Source organism: Ranitomeya imitator, chromosome 7, assembly GCF_032444005.1.
Source record: "Ranitomeya imitator isolate aRanImi1 chromosome 7, aRanImi1.pri, whole genome shotgun sequence".
NCBI classification, from domain to species: Eukaryota; Metazoa; Chordata; class Amphibia; order Anura; family Dendrobatidae; genus Ranitomeya; species Ranitomeya imitator.
This window is the reverse complement of record NC_091288.1, coordinates 208,328,487-208,340,737: the sequence shown is the minus strand read 5'-3', so window position 1 is coordinate 208,340,737 and position 12,251 is coordinate 208,328,487. Positions and strand designations below refer to the sequence as shown.

General features: G+C 41.9%; 1 long non-coding RNA gene across 1 annotated transcript; it reads right to left on the bottom strand.

Moving 5' to 3' along the window:
- Window positions 1-663: 663 nt before the first annotated feature.
- LOC138646036 (uncharacterized) lies at window positions 664-3,300 on the bottom strand. Its single transcript, XR_011314819.1, has 5 exons — window positions 3,269-3,300; window positions 2,106-2,166; window positions 1,453-1,487; window positions 1,072-1,093; window positions 664-692 (listed from the first exon to the last, which is right to left on the bottom strand). It is a non-coding gene; the product is annotated as an uncharacterized lncRNA (long non-coding RNA).
- Window positions 3,301-12,251: the final 8,951 nt, after the last annotated feature.

The window sequence follows — 12,251 nt, the reverse complement described above, 5'->3', positions numbered from 1 at the left end:
AAGGTAATGGTGGATAATATAACATATCTAACTCTTGCTAAATCAGCAAGTCAAAACAGCCAGTAAAACAGCATGGACTGGGCAGATAAACCAGCACCTTCATCGTGGTGTCGGAGATGGAAGGAAGCAAAATAGAGTAATGGAACGTAATATAAAAATACCTAACTGGGCAAAAGCTGATCAATAATTACATAAAAAAATAAACCTTAAGTTTGGGTGAGGTGCAAAAACTATATTGGGGGGGGAGCAGTCCTGTCTTTGGGACTCAGACCTTTCCTGACCCCATATAGGCAAGGTGGACCTATATGTGCATGGTGCGATCCAGTGAGATGGTTGAGTGTTGTGGGGGCACTCAGGACAGAGCACATATGACCACCTTTTCTCCCCTGGATAGGGTCAGCCAGTGGCCATCTGGGTAAGTGGGTGTTGGGGTTCCAAGTGGGTTTTGGCCCAGAGGAGGACAGACCATTGGTGCAACCTGGGGCCCAAGAGGTAATGGGGCCACTACTATGTCCAAAGCAGTTAGCCGCATCTGTCACAGAGACAAAATGGGTGCAATGCGATGAGCTATTAGACTGCCAATGGGCCCATATCCTGTTCTCACGCAGGGGCCCCGCCACGGCCTAAGGACTGCACGGATGTTTGCAATGAAAATGGTACTTACTCCGATACACCTGCACATAGTCTGGTTTCTGGAAAAAAACGAAAATAACAAATTATCATACATCAGTGCTCTCCAAACTGTGACCCTCCAGGTGTTGCAAAACTATGACTCCAAGCATGCTGGGAGTTGTAGTTCTGCAACAAATCCCTGCTGTATATAGTTTAAACATTACAGTAAAGCTGGTCATATATATTATAGTTCCGCACCTATAATCCTCGAGCAAAACATCAACCGGTTGAATTTATGTTTTCGTTCATATTGGGTTTTTTGGGGAAAAATTATCGGCGCCATTAATCTCTACTAGACACTTATCTCCTACCCCTTATAAATATTAATCCAAAGTTGGCTGAGAAATATTGAATGTCTATAGACCACTTTTACTTGTAGATCTGCTTAGGTGAACTTACCATTTATCGGGCCAAATGGGCACTATGGAAATAAACAAAGATTGGCTTTAGAAGAACGTAAGGATGTAATGACAATACCATATACTGTCCTATTTTGTAGAGTGATCTAATTACAGAGATCTGTTACTCTTAGATAACATTGCACACAATTTTCTTTTTTTTTACAATTTTTCATTTCGCCACTTGCAGTACCACCTTATCACCACCAAACAATGCCATAGACTTCAATGCAACAGCGCCACCAATTCAAAAATTTAAAAAAAAAAGGGAAAGTATGAGATTGGACCAGGAAAGGCAAAATAGTAGTGGAAATGTTGAAAACTGAAACTTTAGAGGAATTTAAAAAAGAATGTAAAGAATATATGGCTGATGGATTCTCACCGTAGAGACAGCGGCTGACAAAGTCACCAGAAATCCTGCAAACAGAAGAGGGACTGTAGACATTTACACTTCTCTATAACCTGCAGCGTAATTCCTTGTGAACGTACTTTCAGTTTGCAACAGCAATGCTGTCTGACCTTTCCTGGAAAGGAGTGCACTTCAGAAAAATGCTGAAGTATGACCTGTCACTAACAAAGAAAAATAGTGGGAACATTCCATTTCTAAAAAAAAAAAATTTTTTTTTTCAAAAACTATTCATAATACCCATATGATTGTCTCTAAAGTTTTTTTTCCAAGGTACAAAAAGACTAAAAAAAAAAAAGTCAAAAGGGGAAAGCAAATTTGAGTGCCAATGAAGGGCTTCTCCTTTGATGGCCTTCATGATTTGCAGGGACATGATCCGTTGAGGCAGATCACTGCATTCAGGGTAGGGTCGCACGGTGTGGCAGCATCATGCCATGGGACTTCACCCTCAAACACGATTTTGGTAGGACTAGCCAACTTTCGAATGCAAATGATTATGTCCCCTAATAGCCCATAGGTATTTTACACTAGATGCCATGGTAGAGATCATATAAAGTGATTTTCGAAAAGTTCCTCTGTGTGATCTAAAAAGTAATGATGAGGCCCCTGATGAAGCATTGGGGACCTACCTGAGCACAGAAGAACCATTATGAGCTTAACCAAATTCTCCATCTTGGCACCCAGATGTTCCTGGAAAAAAAAAAGAAATGTAGTGACTCGAGTCGGAAAATATGGGGTTGGTCAGAGATGGAATGAACCGACTTGGCAAAGTTCAACATTATCCCAAAATGTGTCCTTCTACCAGACTATTGGTGCCAAAGAAAGATCTGCCAAGGTTTCAGGTTTCCAACATTATGAGCAAAGTGGCCAGCGATATTTCCTGGTGGAAACTATAGAATGTAACCCGGCGCAGGAGAAGTCCATTTGTAGCCATCGTCCAGGGTTAGGTTGACCCCAGGAGGCCAAACTGTCTGGAACTTTTTAACCGAGGCAAAACTTTTTGGGATTTTTTTTCCTGCTATTAATGTCTACGGAGGAAACATCTACACGTTTGGACCTCCTAATTGGTGACCTTTCTTTATCCAAAACAGAAGACAAGGTTAACTCATAAAATTCAAGATGCTGGGACCCCCGACCAGTGTGGAGAAGGAGGTAATCTAGGTCTTATCTCTTGGAGAGGTGGCTATACATGTGTGGGAATTTTATTAAAATCAGTAGAAGTCATGGGGACCTCTAGGTTTCCATAACTTTCAATCATTTTTTGTTGGAGAGGAACAAATTAGTTCTCCTCCACCTGGTGGACACAAAGCCATGTCTGCTGGTTCTCGGGAACTGGAAAGAAGCGAACTTGTGTGTCCACCACTCCATCTATATCTCAGCATTATAGATGGTGGTCATCTACTGAGAAATGGTAACACAAGTCAGATGTGCGGGGTCTCAAAAAAAAAACCATCTGTAACCCCCCATGGATGGTGTTGCCCCAAGTATATGACATATATACAATACACATACTGAAAAGGTGAACGTGGCTTAAGAGGTTTTCAAAAAACACCTGGTTGGAAAACCAAAACTTGCATGTCACGTATTCAAAGCAGATCCTGAAGGAATCCGCTGTCAAACAAACTAAAAGGCTGCAAAAAATAAAACCTATCTTGGGAAACCCTGGAGGAAAAGAAAAAAGGAGGGTTTAGTTTTCCATCTGAAAATCTTGTTGTTTTTGGATGCTTAAAAAAAATAACCCCTCTGTGCGAATCCAGCCGTGGATGATCGTTCTAATGACGGCCGATCTTACCTGGTCTTCCAGCTGCCGGTCGGTTAGTGAGGATGGCCGTCACCAGAGATGCCTGTATAAGTGTATGCGGCAGGGAGAGGAGTGGCTGCAGATGCATTGTGTCATTGTGCTGCCACTCACCTAGCTGTCAGAGACACACGGACTGGAATGTCGCACGTCAGGGTCCCAAACGTCTAAGTAAAATTTAATCAATCAATGTGAAGTTCATGGTCATAGAAGATGACCGTAGGAAACAACCTTCCCTGACTATCCCGTAACCACTGAGCCAAGACAGTCATGGGATGGCGATAAGTGGGTGCAAGAAATCTCAGCTACCGCTTATCTTCTAAGGTGCAAAATACAGCCTGCCGGCTTAATAGAAATAGGGTTTCTGATCAAAAAGCAAAGTAGATACTCACCACCGGCCTTGCAACTTACACACACATTATACTGCCATATAGTATCAAGATAACACTGCTATCTAAGTCATGGCAGACACCCATCTCCACTCCTCTAATGCCGCCATATAGTGCTAAGATAACACTGCTATCTAAGTCATGGCAGACACCCATCTCCACTCCTCTAATGCCGCCACATAGTGCTAAGATAACACTGATATCTAAGTCATGTAATGCCATCATATAGTAACACATGTTGCACCTGAGATATCTGGCAGACACCCATCTCCACTTCTTCTCTAATGCCGTCACATAGTGTCAAGATGATACTGAAACCCATACAGTACAGAGCAAAAGTTTGGACACACCTTCTCATTTAAAGATTTTTCTGTATTTTCATGGCTATGAAAATTGTACATTCACACTGAAGGCATCAAACTATGAATTAACACATGTGGAATTATATACTTAACAAAAAAGTGTGAAACAACTGAAATTATGTTTTATATTCTAGGTTCTTCAAAGTAGCCACCTTTTGCTTTGATGACTGCTTTGCACACTCTTGGCATTCCTGTGAGAAGTATTAGGATTAGGTTTATACCTCTGGATGTAACCGAAGAATCTTCCCATTCACTGATAACAAGCAGAGGTATTGAATAGCACAATGAATTAAAACGCTTTGGACAGATTCATTATTATATTTGACTTTTTTTTCACTTGTTTTTGATTTGCACCAAAATTTTTCTTTAAATTTGCTCCCTTTTTAAGCCATATTTTTATTACTTATTTGTTTTTTTTTCCACGTTCTTTTATCTGCTAACGGCTTTTGTTTTTCAGATTTCTGCGTTCGATTCATCGTTTGTCACTTTTTAAAAAAGTCGCCAAATTTTTGTGTCCATTTTTTTCTTGGTGGGATTATATATATATGCGCCTGTCATTTTGGGGCAAAGTTTGTGTCATTTTAGCAGAACGTTCTCTATATAGGTGCAAAAATGTAAAAAAAAAATATATAAACAAAGAAAATTTTTTATTTTGAGCAAAATTGATAAACCATGTGAGCTGTTTTTTTTTTAAAGAAATTGGTGCCAAAAAACGTCAAGGAATATTGCAAGATCAAAAAAAAATAAAAATGACTTTAAAATAAAACGCAAATTGATGAATCAGACACAAAGTCTATTGGAAAGTTGCAGAACTTATGGTCCACCTCAATACTCCGGGGCAATAGTACCAACCCCACTGAGTGGCACTAATCCAGGGACTCTACATGGCCATGTGAGTCCCATGGCAGCTGCCCGTTCTGCCCACCCCTTGTTACCCTCCGTTACTGGCTTCTCTGCAATTTTTTTTTTTTTTTTACCACCGGCTATGAATTTTTTTGTGTTAATGAAACATGAGACCTCCTTGGCTTTGATTATGGGGTAGAATAACCACACAAAGGTGCAGTCAAAAAATCTCTCCACCATTACTGTCCCTGCTCCCCACATATGGGAACACAGCCTCACCCCAATGCTGGCACACCCTCATGGACTGTCTGGGGTCTGCCTATGAACGAGAAGAGCTAGATAGTCTCCCTGGTTGACACGGTTTATTGGGGTATCTCTATTCTCAGTACAGGAGTGTTCTGGCTGACACTGACTATACATAGTTGGCATCAGCTTTACTGTAGCACTCTGGCGGTTTACTAGAGCACTCTGGCTGACACTTGTATGGTGCCACTCTCTGACTTAGGGTAGAATGGATGACTCTTTTTAATTGGGTACTACAGTTGCCACTGTTAATGGGGGCACCATGACACTGGTAATGGGCATAATCAGCAGTCTGACACTGGTAATGGGAGTAATCAGTCTGACACTGGTAATGGGAGTAATCAGTCTGACACTGGTAATGGGAGTAATCAGTCTGACACTGGTAATTGGGGTTTATGTTAAAAAAAAAATTGATCTACATTTTCTGGCAGTTGGTAACTATGTACAAGACCAAAGCAGAAGCCAAAACCGCCATCATCTTCCGTAACCTTGATATATGGCCCCATAGAGACGATGCCACAAGTCCAGGACAACAGCGAGCGCCTCTTTATGGCCCGTGAATAGCGGGCGTATCAATACACCATCTGATCCTCTCGTCAGGTATTTCAGGTCCTGACAACTAAATATAACGCATGACTGGAAAATCCACATTTTCTTTTGCTAAAGAAACGAGGACCAGCCCATGAAATATAATATTGAGATCACTGTATGGTGGCATTATATATGGCCGCTATATTGCAGTATCATGGCACCGGATGGTAGAGTGATAAGGCAGTAACATGGCACTGTGGCATTTATGGCACTATTGTGGCATTATAAGGGAGTAATATGGCACTGTATGGTGGTATTTCGATTTTATAACAGTATAATGGGAGTTTATGGTGGCATTATATGGCAGTATTTTAACATTATATGGCATCTACGTGGGACATTATAGTGGTATTATTTGGGCGCTATGAGGCAGGAACCTGGCACTGTATAGTGACATTGTTTGTTCACTATATTGCTTTACCAATGCAGTATATTGTGACATTATTTGGACATGATATGGCAATATCATGGGACATTAAGGTAGTATTTTATGTATTTTATGCAATATTATAAGCATAATGGCATGAATTGTGGCATTATTTTGGCATTAAATACCGTAGATTTTGGGGGCCATTATATGGCAGCAGCCTAGCACTGTATGGATGCAGTATTGGTTGGATCTTGGCGCTGGATAGTGGCAATATTTGGGCACTATAATGGTATTTCATTGCACTAAATAATGATCTAAGCTGAAATCTTTGGGTTGTCCTCTTTTATGTATATAGGTTTGGGAAATCCCTGCTATACCCGCTGTTAGGGAGGGAAGTTGCCAGTTAGTCATTAATCCTAATTTCCAATGCAGGCAACCAATAAATATACCGGTACTTTGTTGGTGTTCTCTCTCGTTGACGCCTGTTTCTTGATGGAAGCAATTATTTTCTTCAGGATGACGCGTATCAAGCCACCCAATACTTCTATGGAAACTGACAACAGAGGATGATTCTAGTAAAGTCTTCATACAAATGTGTAACACAAGCTTCACCGACTCGAGGAATATTCCCATTGTACCGCGAACAGGTAAAGTTCTCCTCATTGCACGCTCTGACTTGTAGTATCACGGCAGGTGGAGCCCTCCAATCCCCATTGAAAATTTGGTTTATTAGCGAAATTTCCAAACTTTCTGCAGTTTGCATTAAAATAATAAATTTATTGTAAATAGCTGAACACAACTTCAACAACAATTTTACTATCTACTGTATAAGAGGATGGACATGATGCCCGCTTTCCCCCATGGAGACACGTCGTCGTTGTGATGTGAAGCGATGCATTGTGATGTTTGCCTGTTTAATGTTTTGCATTGTCGTGTGACGAAGCTGTGTTCTGCCCAGCAACAGGTAGTCAGTAGGCATCGATAGAGTTAAGAGTCGGGACTAGCCCAGGGAGGGAGGGGCTGTGTAGGTAGCAAGATCAGAGTGAGTCAGAAAGGGCCTAGCTTGCAGCTAGAGCAGAACTTTGGTGTGAGTACTCAGCAGAGCCACATGAATTGGGTGTCCCCAAAATGAGTGGAGACCGAGGCAGGGGATAGCGAGATCCGGAGTAGACAAAGGAGAAGTGACAAAGACAGAAGTGATGCACCAGAGATGGGTCTTGGGACAAAATGCTTAGCAGTTCGGCTCCAAGCTTATAACTCAGAAACGTAAGGGACGGGACAGAGAACATGAGACGAATAGAGTGCCACGGGCGGTAGTTCCAAGGCATCAGTACCATACAAGCGAAGTACCGGCCATTTTGCCAAACTAGTTCCTTTGAGGGGGACCGCGGGTTAAGAATACGGCTCTCACTAACTGGACTGTAGTGCGGAGCTCGGTTGTGGTGAAGGAAGGTGACACAGTGGAGACAGAGACCAAGCGAGTTAAGGGAAATGGAACTGAGACTGTGTGAAAATGTTTTGTATTGTGCAATAAACGTTCATCGAGCTGTGCATCCGCTACCTGTTGTTCATAAACCTCACCAAGCTATCGTTCAGTAAAAAGTTTATTTTTGACTGGTGGTCTCCCTCATTGAACCGTTCAATATCTGGTCCTGGCCAACCGAAGTCATCGGTAACATGCAGCATTCAAGAGTGTAGTGCCACCACAGCAAAAGTCCATACATCCAGCCAGGACTTCCACCTTCATGTAATGTGCCTGCCTGGGATTTAGAGATGAGTACCTTGCCCACCACGTTACAACTGCAGTCTCCAAATGATTGACCCCTTCATGACAAGAGTCTTTAGTACTTAGTGATGCATAACCAGCTTCTGGCAGCATCCCCATGGATTCCAGGCCCATTCGTCATGGGTAATGGTCTCTACTCCAGAAGTCTATAAGATAACTTCAGCTTGCTCGAATGGGCCAACACTGGCTATGCTTACCCCCCCACCCCCCAGGTATAATCCATGCCAATTGGGAAGGATACACCTTTTTAAAATGGTGAGTACTTCAAAACTCATGTATCCACTACAGATCCGTGGACTCAAGTTGCAGTATTGCACACACCACAAAATCTGATGCCTAGCAAAATTAAAAACCCGATAGTATACCAGGACATGATAGCAACATGGAAAGAAATCAGAAAAAGGCTAAAGTTATTGTGGAGAATTTGAAGGGGTTTGTGTATATGGGGGGGGGGGGGGATCCAGCGCTACGGCAATTAGGGGAGAACAAGTTATTCCAGGAATGGAAGCTGAAGGAGATACTCAAAATAGATAATTTACCGGAGGAAAAGAATAGATGGTTGACGAGAGAAGAAATTGTATGAAAATTTAAATTAAGTAAACAACAATTTCTACAATTTGAAAAAATCGGAAGAATGATTATGACGCATCTGAAAGGAAAAGAAACTCAATGGATACTTCATTATTAGACTGAGCAGGCACACACAATATATCTACTTTATACAGGGGTTTAAAATAAATTCTGGGGAAATTAGAAACAATGCAAGTATTTAGGTCATGGGATAGGATAATAGAGGGAGAGGAAATTGGGGAAATTTTTTTTAGGAGGGTGGAAGGTAGTACAGAAGAACATTTTGAGTGAGGTTTGGAGGGACACACAGTTTAGGATCATGCATAGAGCAATCTTTCCCTTTAATATACCTGTGGAGACACGGGGGGTCAGCAGGCGCCCTGGTCTGCTAGCCGAAACCGCGTGGTCCAGGGATTGTCCCACCAAGCTCCCGAACTCCCTTTAAAGTGGGCATAACGCTATTTAGACAACACAGGGTCAGGGTAAAACAGTATGGCAATACTTTATTAAACCACAAAACAGGCAGATGACAAGTAGAACAGTCCCAGCAAAATACACCAGATGGTGAACATTACAGATTCTCACCCTTCCGCTTACTTGGCTGGATAATAGTAGCTGTTACTTCAGAGGGTCGACTACACCACCTGTGGAGAGGAGGTAACGACAAGTGTAGGAAGATGACTGTCCATTCAGGTACAAGGGCCAGTTGACTAGAGGGTCACAACCTGCCTTCATCATCCAGGGACGATTACCCCACCTGTGGCACACACAGAGAGAAGGTAACAACAAGGGTAGGAAGATGACAGTCTATTGAGCCAGTTGACCAGAGAGTCACAACCTGGCTTCTCCAAACATCTCCATGGAACCAGGCAACCATCAAGTTCCAATCTTGGCTTTCTCCAAATGTATACATGGTTCAGTGATGGTCAATTGTTCAGATCTGTATTCTTCCAGGCAGGGCCATAGTACCCTAAGCCAGCACCTTGTAGAATTATAAATCTGTGTCCCTCCTGATGGAGTCATGATGTCTTCTAAAGTCTTGTCCTGTAGAGTCCCCTGGATGTTTGAATGTCTTGGCTGAATCTCTGTCTCTCTCTGTGTCAGAGAGGCATATCACCTCTTTTTATGTTTAACAAGTGTCCTTCAATCCATCATCACAGATAAGGGGAAGAATAGTGACGACCAAGTCGCATTGTTTGATTATGTACTCTATTTGAATAGATTTTCAACAAACTATCTGGGCTACCCAATGCATAATTAACATATCAGTAAACATCACTAGTCATCAAGGATAGGGACACAATATTTTACATTTCAGGATTACTAAACAAGCAAAAGTATGTTTTCTTGACCAACCAGAAAGAAACACCTAAATTCAAAAGTCAACATATAGGTAACAGTCTATTCTTTTTGGCTTCCTAAAAATAGTTGTCTGGTTAATTAAGATACAATGCTGTGTCTTCACAATACCAATATCCAAACCTATGAAAGACGTAGTTACTTACCGGTAAACGGATTTATCGGAGCCCATGACGGCACCACGCATGTACGGGTGCCGTCATGGGGTAAGGAGAAAGACGTAGTTACTTACCAGTAGTGGGATTTCTTAGAGCCCATGACGGCACTCGTACATCCGTGGTGCTGTCATGGGGGGAAGGAGAAAAATCGTCTGACATATTGTTCAAAATACTAACTTAAAGATTCAGACTTACTACATGACTCGTGGAGTTGCCCTAAAGTACAAGAATTCTGGAAAGACGTAAAACGTATATTGGAAAATTCGGGTGTTAAGAGTGTTCCTCTAGATCCGTTACCTTTCATTTCCATTACTGACGGAGTGAAGAAAGTGTACAACAAACAGAGAAGGAAAAACTAGCCCCAATATTCCATACAGTCTGCTTGAGATTGTTAAAACATTGGTTATTGGAATCTATTCTGAATTGGAAAGAGACAATAGGCCAAGGGAAGGAGTGAAGGCCACATTCCTCATGGAAAGGATGGAAGCAGAACCTGATAAGGAAAGATATGTAAAATCGCTTATGTTAAATTGGAGAGGCTTTTTACTCAATTATTATCCGAAGGAGGAACTTCATAAAATCATCAAGCCTTTTGACCAGATTGGAAGAGTTGGGTGGAACATCGGGGAAGTTAAAAATGATTGATCCGAATGTAGAGGGAAAAGGGGGAAGATATAGATAAAGGAAAACAGAACATTGTATAGAGATTAAATAAGAAAGTGCAACATCCGAGGGGTTACTGTGGTCAAGAGAATGGTCGGATAGAAGTGAACACTGGAAATATAAATTGTATATCCTGAATGTCTGGGTACAAGGAGGGTAGTTGGGGAATTATATGTTTGTTTTTATCTTTTTCAGTTACTCTGTTTGTGGTCCTTTCATTTTGATAATGGAAGACATGAAACTATTATGAGAGTGTATATGATTTTATTGTATAATTATCGAGGTTAAAAATCAATAAAAAGTATTGTTAAAAAGATAAATCCATCTCAGTAGGAGGTGCTCAGGATTAGTTGCTCCTATACAAACGCCATTAAGTGTATATTCAGTCCTGCCGCGACTTTCCTCATTCCATGCCTGTAGAACCTGATCATATGTCCGCAGCCAATTTTTTTCTCTTTTGTCCTTTGTTGTCCATATCACTTGTATCCAAGCAGATTTGCGTGAAGAATCCTGAAGACAATAGTGGGGCAGGGGCCATTGTGTCAATCATGCTGCCCACCTCGCAGGTATTAGCTCCTGTATAGCGCCGCTGCTACACCGGGGCCGCAGGTGCCTAGAGTTCATTGCCACATAGCGTTATATCTGTCCAGGTACACCACACTTCTCTCAGGTCTTGTTAGATTTCCTTTCATTGAAGCCTTGTTGCTAGCAAACGAGTGAACAATGACTTTCAAGTGTTTGCTTTTTTTTTAAGAGAATCTGAGACCAGGTTTTTGCTATCTCATCTGATGTAGGAGCAGAGACCCTAATTCCAGCAATGTGTCACTTACTGGGTTGCTTGCTGCAGCCTTGATTAAAACCTGTCGGTTGCCGATCTAGCAGTTCTCTAAATGCTGAGCTTTGTATATGCCCACCAATAGCACGAATTAGCAGCTTTCTGTGTACACTGTGCATAGGCAGAAAGCTGCCAATCAGTGGTGAGGGAGGGGTTGGACTACCTGGCAGCAGGTCTACTGCCGATAAAACTGATTTTATCAAAACTACACAAATCCCAGTAAGTGACACATCTCTGCAATCAGGGTCTCTGCCTCAACATCATGCTGATCTCAGATTAGGTGGCAAAAACCTGATGATAGACTCCTTTTAAAGAGGATCTTTCACCACATTTTTCACATTGAACCCATAATAGTGGCTGTCAGAGAGCAGGCTGACACTTGACCACAAGTGTGCGATTTGCACACATAGGGTCACAACCCAACTAGAAGTGTGCGGCTTCACTCGATTCACTTGAATTGAGCAAGGCCAGAAACGTCTAGTTGGAATGTGTCCGTAACCAAGCAAGTCACCCCCTGTACTGGAGAATCCTGACGGCGTGCAATGTGCGCAGTGAAGAGGCAGAAGTCTACAGTCAACATGACTACAGGCTTTCGTCCCAAACCTAGACCACCCCTTTAATGCTGTATTGCATGATTTCTCTGGCTTGTTTATATTAATTTTTCCTCTAATACTTCATATTGTAAAAAAGAATTTAAATGGCGGCTGTGAGTTCCAAGAAAAAGCATTTAAAGGGAAACTGTCAGCAG